Source organism: Pteropus alecto, unplaced genomic scaffold (assembly GCF_000325575.1).
Source record: "Pteropus alecto unplaced genomic scaffold, ASM32557v1 scaffold177, whole genome shotgun sequence".
NCBI classification, from domain to species: Eukaryota; Metazoa; Chordata; class Mammalia; order Chiroptera; family Pteropodidae; genus Pteropus; species Pteropus alecto.
Window position 1 is genome coordinate 11128419 of NW_006442207.1, and position 10949 is coordinate 11139367.

The 10949-nt window shown below is 33.3% G+C and overlaps 1 pseudogene; it reads left to right on the forward strand.

The window, feature by feature from the left end:
* Positions 1 to 2477: 2477 nt before the first annotated feature.
* LOC112470231 lies at positions 2478 to 2596 on the forward strand (annotated as a pseudogene).
* The last annotated feature ends 8353 nt before the right edge of the window (positions 2597 to 10949 follow it).

Sequence of the window (10949 nt, forward strand, 5' to 3'; positions counted from 1 at the left end):
AGTTCAGAGGGCACAATAAGGAAAAGAAAGGATGGATACTGGTCAGTTTGAGCAGTATGAGAATGGGATGGCTGGGAGCTGATGCTTCCATCAGAGATTGAAGAAAACCTCAGTGTTGTGATGAGAGGCATGATAGGATTAGTCAAAGAAGCATATCAGTTCAAATTCTCCCTGTGAAATCAAGTTCCATGAGGCAGCAGGCCGCTTTCCTCTTTCACCAGTGAGGCTCTGTGAGTCCGAAGAGGGGCTTCTCTCAAGGAGGAGATACTGTATGTAAAGGAGCCATTCTCGAGCCTGGCTAGACATCAGAACCACCTGAGAACTTTAAAAAAATCCCTTGCCCACATCACACCAGAGCCAATAAAATCATACATCAGTATTTTTGAAAGTTCCCCAAGTGATTCCCATGTGCAACCAGGTTTGAGAATGTAGGTTCCTCTCCCAATGATTCTGGGGTGTGGTATGGGCTTTTTTAAAGGGTTTTTAAAAGACTTCGTGATGGTGGCTATTACTGTTATTGTAACACGTTAAGTTTCCTTGCATCACCACAATGCGAAGGAGGAAGAGGCATTCTCTTCCTTTAAATAGAAGAAAACAGTGTTATTTTGGAATTAGAGGAAAGAGTTCCTGGCATTGTCTCAAATTAAGTGTAAAAAAGACTAATCACTTAGGTGAAAGAGACAGAATTGGCATGATATACTTCAATAGCCATTCAATCTTCTAATACCTATTTAAAGAGCGTAATAGAAAGCCTCACAGTCCAGGGAGGATTCTTGACCAGATCCATTCACACAGCAGTTAAGCAGTTTTCACGATGTTTATTATCCATTCATCTGACTGCTTAGAATAATATTTTAGGACTTTCCAGGCTATTATTAGGAGCAAGGAGATGATTTTCAGATAATAAAAATTAAAGGTGACATTTTTGGGGCACTTACTATGTGCTAGGTACTGTGCAAATAATCACATGTGGTCTCCCATAATCCTCATAACAATTCTATGAGATGAGTACTGATATTATGCCCATTTTACAAATGAGAGTCCAAAGACTGGAGAGGTGACTTAACTTGCCTGAGATCAAAAATCTATAATTGAAAGCCTTTGTATTCAAATTCGAAAGTCCATCTAGTCCCAAAACCTGTGTGGTCTTAACCCCTATGCAATCCTATCTACTTACGAGATTCCATGAGACATGAAAGGGTTGTGGGCAAAGATGGAAGAATTAGCCTTAGAGAAAAGCAGAGACATGCTCTCTTGCTTGACAGAGTAAAAGGGAGAATGGGTAACTGGGTAAAAATATATAAAGAATTAAAAAGTGAAGAAGAAAAAAACTCAAAAATTCTAAAATTTACAAGGACACTTTTACATTTCCTAAAGTGCTTAGCACAATAAATATATACAGTTGAAACTCAAAACTGTTGACTTAATATTCTTTCAATTGTCATTGTATCATTTAAATGAGAAATCTTAACGGAAACAGTCGATTTGTCAAAGGGCTCAGATTCTAGCTTTTTGTTCATTTTTCAGTTCTCATACTTATTACAGCTATATTGTTTGTAGAAATACTTTAGAAAATACAAATATTAGAGAGAAAGGTAAGGAAGGAAGGAAGGAAGGAAGGAAGGAAGGAAGGAAGGAAGGAAGGGAGAAAAGACAAATGAAAGAAAAGAAGGAAAGAAAGAAATAGAGAAGGAGGAAAGGAAGGAAGAAGGAAAACATTCTTCCTACCAGTAAAGAGCCAGCTAATAAATGGGGAAGAAATTAATGTAGGGAGGAGACAAGAAAATTAAAAATGGTAGTCAAGCTACATTCAGAGACTGCAATATGCTGATTAGCCCTGCAGCCAGGCCAGGAAGACACCTTCATAACAAAGGAAGATTACTACTGGGATTACTAACAATCCATTCCTCATACCCGTGAAAGGGAAAACAGGAACCAAGAGAGTCATCCCTAGGCTAAAACCATGCTGGAATCTATGGATTAAAGGCTGGGAACTGCCAGCAGGCCTTTCACTCTACATATTCTTACCTTTCACATTACATACCCTTCTCTTTCCTCACTATATGTCCATATCAAAGGAAATGGGAACTAAGAATGACATATAAACTGAATTCCCGGAACACTCAGGGTCCCTCACTGTGCCTTTACTCTCTGTCTCTCTCTCCCACTGCCTTTCTAAGTCACTCTTCGTTCCTCTCACTGTCCCTCTCACTGTCCCTCTGTCTTTCTCTAGGTATCTTTTACTCTGTCCCTCTCACTGTCTCTCTCACTCTCTGCCTCTGAGAGGAGACTACACTCTGTCCGTAGGTTGTTACCCCTTTTCTAATAAACTTTCCTCTCGACTCTAACTTTGGCGTGTGTATTGAATTATTTCTACACTCTCCACCAAAGGACTCACTTCTCTTGGTACAGGGCTTGGTTTCCCTCCACCAACTTGGGGAAATTTGCCCTGTCCTGCTTCAAAATGATAGAATAAGGTCTATGGCCATGCCACCCTGAACATGCTTGATCTCGTCTGATCCCAGAAGCTGAGCATGGTCGGGCCTGGTTAGTACTTGGATGGGAGACCATTTAGGAATACCAGGTGCTATAGGCGTTAAAAAAAAAAAAAAAACATAGAATAAGAAAATCACCATTTGGCAAAATATTATAATTTCTGTTGATTCAAGAAAGAATCATCAATGGTGCTAAAACTAGGGGGTAAAATTGAGAAAACAATATTGACATAGGCTCAAATTATTTACCTACTAGATATTTATTAGTTACAATGGTTTGAAGAGTAAATTTACAGTAAAAAAAACATGAGAGATATCATGTTTTTTAGTTCCCATTTCCTATGATATGGACCTTAAGCAAATTATCAGACTTAACATGGTCAGTAATGAGACTTACCATTTACCTTCTGATATTGAGTATTCAGCAACGGTATTGAGAACTCAGCATCATTTCTGTGATATTTCTGCCAAAAGTGAATGACCTAAACGTAACCATAAGAAAACATTAAACAAAATTGAACTAAGTTTGAAAAATAACCTCCAGTGTCGTGAAATATAAAGACTCAAGATCTGTCCCAGATTAAAGAGGTCTAAAGAGATACGACAATTGAATGTAACATATGCTATTTCGGTTTTCATTTGCTATGGAGAACATAAATGGGACAAGTTGTAAAATCTCAATAAAGTCTATACTAAAGTTTGTATAGACTTTAATGTTAATTAAATGTTAATTAATTATACTGTTAATTTTCTGAGGTTGATTTTATTGGAGTTATGTAACAGAGTTCCTTATTTTTAGAAAATATATTCTGAAGTATTTAGGGATAAAGAGACATCATCTCTACAACTTACTCTTAAATGGGTTCAGAAAACAAGAGATAAATGAATAAAGCAAATGTAATAAAATTATAAAAATTCTATAATCTAGGTGAAGAGTATCAATGAATTCCTTGTAGTATTCTTAAAACTTTTTTATAAATCTAAAAATAAGTCAAAATTTAAAAATTTTTGAATAAGCCTCTAATGTAATCTACAAGCAATTTAACTATCTGCTAAAACAAACTTGCTTACTCTTTAAAGGAAAACAACAAAATCTAGACATTCAATAGTGTAACACTCACAATATCTAGCATCCAATAAAAAATTACCAGGTATTCAAAGATGCAGGAAAAGGTGACCCAAACCAGGAGAAAAATTCAGTCAATAGGAATAGCTATAAATTACAGAGATGATGTAATTAGTAGTCAGAGATTTCAAAAAAAAATGTGGTAAATATGCTCATAGATATAAAGGAAAGCATGAACATAGAGAGGAGGGAGAGAAGATATAAAAATTAAGCAAATTAAGCTTCTAAAGCTGGAAAACATAATATCAGAAATAAAAAAATTTATCGAATGGGGTTTAATCATAGTGAAACACTGCACAGGGAAATATTAGGAAAATATTAAGACACAGCAATATATACTATCCAAAGTGGATCACAAAACAACAAAAAAAGACTGAAAATAGAGGAATCAATGCCTTATAAGACACTATCAAACTGCCTAATATAAAAGTAAAAGGAATGTCAGGAAGAGGGTACGTACAAAAAAATTTTTTTGAAGAAATGATAGCTAAATTTTTTCCAAATTTTATTGAAGTGGTAAGCCTACAGATGCAAGACTCTCAATGACTCCCAAGCAGGATAAACATAAAGAAAACCACACCAAAGCACATTATAATGAAATCCTAAAAATCAGTTTTAAAAGACAAATTTTGTAAAGCAAAGGACACATTAAATTTAATGAAGCAAAGATAAGAATACTGCAGACTTATAATCAGAAATAATACAAACCAGAAACAATAAAACAACAAACAAAGGACAGGCTGGTAAAAGGGAACAAACTTTTAGTTATAAAGCGAATAAAGTCTAAGGATTCAATGTGTAACATGGTGGCTGTGGTTGATAATACTATATCAAATAATTGAAATTTGCTGAGCGTATAACTTAAGTGTTCTCATCCTCCTCAAAAAAAGGTAAATATGTTAATTAACTCAAAGGGGGAAATCCTTTCACAATGTATTTGTATATCAAATCATCCCATTGTATAGTTACAAACATCTTACAATTTATTTGTCAATTATACTTCAATAAAGCTGGGGAAATTTTTCAGCATAAAAGCAGACTGGAAAAGAGGAACAATGAATGGGTGGGACAAACAGTAAATAAACAGCAAGATGGTAGACCTAAGCCAAATAATACTGGTAATTATATGTAATGTAATTGATGTAATCCCTCCAATTACAGGGCAAAGATTGCCATACTGAGCTTAAAAAGAAAAAAGTAATATCCAACTGTATTTTGCCTGCAATAAATAAATTTTAATGTAAGGATACCAATAGCTTAAAAGTAAAAGAATATGAAAAGATACAATATGATAACGATAACTAATAACGATAAAGCTAGAGTGACTATATTAATGTTAGGTGAAGTAGACTTTGAGACGAACAATATTACCAGGAATCAAGAGAGATATTTCATAATAATAAAAGGGTCAATTCATCAAGAAGACATAATCCTAAATGTCTATGCACTAATTTCAAAGCTTCAAAATATATGAAGCAAAACACAACAGTAAAAGATAAATAGACAAAGCTGCAATCATATCTGGAGACTTGACACTCCACTCAGTAATTAATAGAATAAGTAGACAGATAATCAGTAAAAATTTAGAATACTTGAAAAACACTAGCAACTGACTTGATTAAATTGACATTTATATAACACTACACCCAACAAAAGCGAAAGACATTCTTTTTCAGTACACAAAGAACAAGCACCAAGATAATCCATATCATGGCCTATAAAACAAGTCTCAATAAATTTGGAATGATTCAAAGCATATAGGATATGTTCTCTGATGACAACAGAATTAAATTAAAAATCAGTAACAAAAAGATATCTGGAAAAGCACTTAATATTTGGAAATTTAAAATCATGATTCTAAACAGCCCATGAGTCAAATAAAGTAGAAAGTAGTTAAACCAAATAATAATGAAAACATATATATTAAAATGTGTGGATGCATTGAAAGAAGATCTTAGAAGGAAATATATAGCTTTAATGACTATATTTTTTTTTTTAAAGGAAAGAGCTAAAATCAATTACCTTAAGAAGCTATAAGAAGAAGAGAAAATTTAATCCAAAGTAAGTAGAAGAAAGAAAATACTAAGTTTTAGGACAGAAATCAATGAAAATAAAACTGACAGTGGAGAAAAATTAATGAAAACAAAAAGCTAGTTCTTTGTAAATACTATAGAATTTTATTGATAAACTCCTGGCTAGACTTTCATAAAGAAAAAAGGAGAGAAAATCTGTTCAGATTCTAGCAGTGTTAAGGGTAGTAAAAGAATATTTTGAACAACTTTGTCAATAAGTTCAACGACTTATATGAAATACACAAATTCCTTGATAGACATAAATTACCAAAAGCAACAAAAGATGAAGTAGAAAATCTGAATAGCCCTGTATCTATTTAAAACCTTCCCATAAGAAAAATTGTCATTTTAGATGACTTTATTGTCAAATTATATCAAATATTTAAGGTAGAAATAATACCAATTCTACACAAAGTGTTTCAGGAAATAGCAAAGATGGAGCATTTTCCAATTCAGTTTACAAGGCCATCATAACCTTGATACCAAAACCAGACAGACATTATAAGAAAAGTACAGACCAGTAATCCTCATGAACATAGTTGTAAAAGTCCTAAACAAAATATTGGCAAATCTAACTCAACAATTTATAAAAATGATATGTTGTGACCAAGTGAGGTTTACCCAAAGATTGCAAAGTTAGTTTGATGTTTAGGATCAAAGTAATTCACTGTGTCGACAAAATAAAAGAGAAAAAGACATATGTTCATATCAATACATGCAAAAAAAGCATTAATAAAATTCCATATCCATGCATGATGAAAAACTCTAGCAAATAATAAATAGAAGGGAGCTTCCTTAACCTAATAAAAGGTATCTATGAAAATCCTAGAGCTAACCTCATACTTCATGATGAAAGACTCAAACTTTCCCCCACAAGACCAAGAAAAAGGCAGAGATGTTGCTCTCACCACTTCAGTTTAATATTGTTCTAGAAGTCCTGGTCAGTGAAGGTATGATGATTCTGAACAAACAAACAAACAAATAATAGAAAGTATACTGATTGGATACAAAGAAAAAATATCTTTATTTGTAGAAAACATGATTATAGTCATAAAAAAATCCTAAATAATTCTATAAAGCTGTAAAACATGAATTTAGCAATGTCGTGGAATACAAAATTAATATACAAAAATTAATTGTACTTCTGCTTACTAAGAACAAATGGAAAATAAAATTTAAAATACCATTTACAATAATATCAGAAAATGCAAAATACTTAGGCATAAATTTAACAAAATATGAGTGATATCTGTACACTGAAAACTATAAAAGCTTTCTAAGAAAAATTTTAAAAGATCTAAGTGGGGATATATATATACCATGTTCATGGATCAAAAGCCTCAATGCTGTTAAAATGGCAATGCTCCTCAAATTGATCTGTAGATTCAATGCAATTCTAACCAAACTCCCAGCAGGCTTTTTTTTTTTTAATAGAAATTGATAAGCTGATTCTAAGCTATAGGTAAATATTCAAAGGACCTAAAATAAAAATAATTCTAAAGAGAAGAAAAAAGTTTAGGATTTTATACCCTCCAATATCAAGACTTACTATAGAGCAATTTTTATCAAGTCAGATTGATATAAAACTACAGAAGAGAATAGAGATTTCATGAATAGAACCACTCAAATATAGTCAATTGATTTTCAACAAATGTGCCAAGGTAATTTAATAGGAAAATGACAGTCTTTTCAGCAAACGGTGCTGACCTGCTGGATATCCATATAGAACAAAAATGAATCTGTACTCTAACCACATACCACACATAAAATTAACTCTAAATGGATCATAAATACAAAGATAAAAACTCAAACTATAATAAAACTTCTAGAGAAAAACAGTTAAAAAATCTTTACTATCTCGAAGGAGGCAAAAATTACTTAAAACAAGAAAAATGCAAACCACATAAGAAAAATAAGGGTAAATTGGACCTTATTAAAATTTAAAATGCTTGCTTTTCAAAATACACTGCTAAGTAAATGAAAAATATTGAGCAAACATATTTGTAATACATATATCTGACAAAGATTTTATATCCAGAATATACAAAGAACTTTTACAACCTAAGAAGAAGATTTAAAAAATGGGCAAAAGATTTGAAACATTTAACAAAATGAGACATATGAATGACCAAAAGTACATGAAAACATGCTTAACAATATTAGTCATCAGGAAATACAATTTTAAATCACAACAAGATATCATTGTATATGCAACAGAATGGCTTAAAAAATATTAACTATACCTAATATTATCAAAGATCGGGATAATTAGAGTTCACACACATTGTTAGTAGGAATATAAAATGGTCTAATCGGTTAGGAAAACAGTTTGGCAGTTTCTTATCAAGTTAAATATACACTTACCCTTGTTCCAGCAATTTCATAGCTCAATATTTACCCACGAAAAATGATAATATCTGTCTACATAAAGATTTGTACGTGAACATTAATAGCAAGTTTATTCTTAATCGCTAAACACTAAAAACAACCTGAATTCTCATCAACAGATAAATCAATAATCAAATTGTATTATGTCGATATAATGGATTATTCAGCAATTAAAATGAATAAATTACTGATATATACAACAACATGGGTGAATCTCAAAAAAACATTATACTACATGAAAAAGAGTCAGGCACAAAAGAGTACATAGTGTGTGATTCCATTTATCTGAAATTCTAAGAAAGACAAAATTAATATATAATGATGTAAAACAGATCTATCATTGTGTAGGCTGGATGGAGCTTGGGAATATTGACTGCCAAAGGGCCTAAGGGCATTTTGCGGGGAGTGGTAATTGTGACTACGTGGGCATAGGCATTTGTCAAAACTTACCAAACTGTACACTTAAAACTTTTATTATATGTAAATTATATCCCAATTACATCTTTGATTTTTAAAAACAAAATATACTTATACACACTTATTTCGAATGTCCATAAAGAAACATTCAAAATTATAAAACAGTATTTTATCGGTGATACTCAAAATATTTAACAATTGAGAATTATAAACACCAACCAGTTAGAACAACCAGGTGCGCATGAACAATTGGTATAGCCAACGCATGTGAATGAGACAAGTATTAGCCCAGGAAAACAAACTTATCAATAGGTGGTGGGATTATTGATCTCTTTCTTCTTTTCGCTTATCTGTATTTTCTAATTGTCTGTCCATATTTTCAATCAGGTACTTTAAAATAAGAAAAAAATCTATATTTAATTATAAAAAAGAAAAATAGTACCCTGTTGCTATCACATCTCATACTGTTATAAAATTTTAATGGATCTCAAAACCTTAATGGAACTTTTAAATAATAGATATGAGAAATGGTATACTAAAACAGCATTGAATTAGAAGTTAAAAATGGATAATGCTATAAAAATATTTCCCATCTACTACAAAGAAAATAATGAGATGTATTTTAAACTATTTTACCATTTAAATATTTTAAAATGCCCTCCCTTTGCTCTTATTCCCACTAGATTTCCATGTAATTAATTATGTTTAAAAGAGAGACAATACCTTTTCTCAAATTGTCCAGGCTCTGAAATGCCATACAGCTCAAAATTCATTATATAGTATCTTTGAAAGGGTATCATGGCTTAGGTCAAACTTCAGAATCTGGCTGAGCAAACCAGGAAATCAAATGATAATTATCAACCCTGGAAAAACTTTATAGCAAAATTACAGCCCATGACAAGGAGAGCCGCTGCCATTTCCCCCTAGCATGACTACCTCCATTTCTATGGCTTACTGCAGCAACAAACCTTTGCTCTGAGCAGTTTCTTCAGAGGTAAGCACAATAAAAACCTGGCTATGAGAGCAGTCGCTGAGAAGCTATGATCAGTAAATGATGACCAGAGAAGTCCCTTTATCATGTCTCTCTCTATCAACAGAGAAACCATACCAGCTCCCCAGCAGCCCAGTCAAGAGTCAATGGCTGGTTTAGCAACATGACTCCTTTCCATAACTTTGAAAACCCCAGGGTAAAATGATGCTACTGTACAAGCTCCTAATGTTGCTTTACAGTGCAATTCAAATTTGTAATTTTAAAAGCACCTCAGCCCACTGTGAGATCACAGTTATCCTTAATGATTTGCAAATCTCAGTGTTTTTAACAGCTCATTTTTGTACTGTGGCTACAGTGGTAACACCTGCGCCTAAATAGTTATTGCTTATAACACCCAGGGCTGTCGAGATTGTGCAGCAAATAAGAGGCAGTGGCAGTATCTTCCACCTTTTCTAGCCTTAATTTACTTCTACTGCATTTGAACACAAGCGTATTGAGCCCACAGAGCTGCGGTGTCAGCTCCCAGAGCTCATACGATCTTGACTCATGGGACCTCTGTCATCAGCAGAGGTTGACCATCCTGCTCCAATTACATGAAGGAAAACAAGAAGATGACAGCTCGAGGGGTCTTTCTCTTTTAAAGCTCTGAGTTCTGAAGGTGAGGCAACTATCTCCAGATCACAATTATAAGAAATGTAGCATTTTAAATAAATATTCACCTCTAAGTTACATGACCAAATTCTGCTTCATCTGGACATGTTAGTGTCATCTACTTCCTAAATAATCATTAGAATCACCTTTATAGTTGATATAATAAAGCACCGTGTAACAACTTTTATTCTCTAATTTCAAAACATTAGGTATCTCTTATGTAATAACAACAATGGCAGATATGTATTTAAAAACTGCTGTGTCTGACATTGTTCTACACTTGCATTCATTAACTCATTTAATCCTCAAAACAGCTCATTATTATGATGAGTCAAGATGTGAACCAGCATCTGTCCCTGGAGTTTTTGCCATACTAGGATGGATCAAGAATCACAGGCCCCATTTCCTTAGAGAGGTGAATGTCTTACAAAGTTGCCCAAGGACTCAGAAGGAATCACTATACTTCAGAATATCCCTGAACAGATAGGAAAATTTCTTCAGGGTTTTATTTCTCCAGGTGTCATAAATGCCTTACCTTACCTGCAAGTGTCTTTTTTCTAAACAGAATATGGTTGGCTCTGAGGGAAGATAACATTGGTGATTTTCAAAAATGGAAATGGCCCCACTGTGATTCTTTAGGTTTAATGTGCTCTCAGCAAATTCTCTAGGGTCCATATCCTTCCTCCACACACCAGTGCAGTACACAAAGAGTCGATGATCACACCTCACCACAGAGTCGCCAGCTACACTGGACGTTGATTTCCATCTGTAATTCTCCCTCTGGGACCATCTGGGAGAAGCAGCAGAGG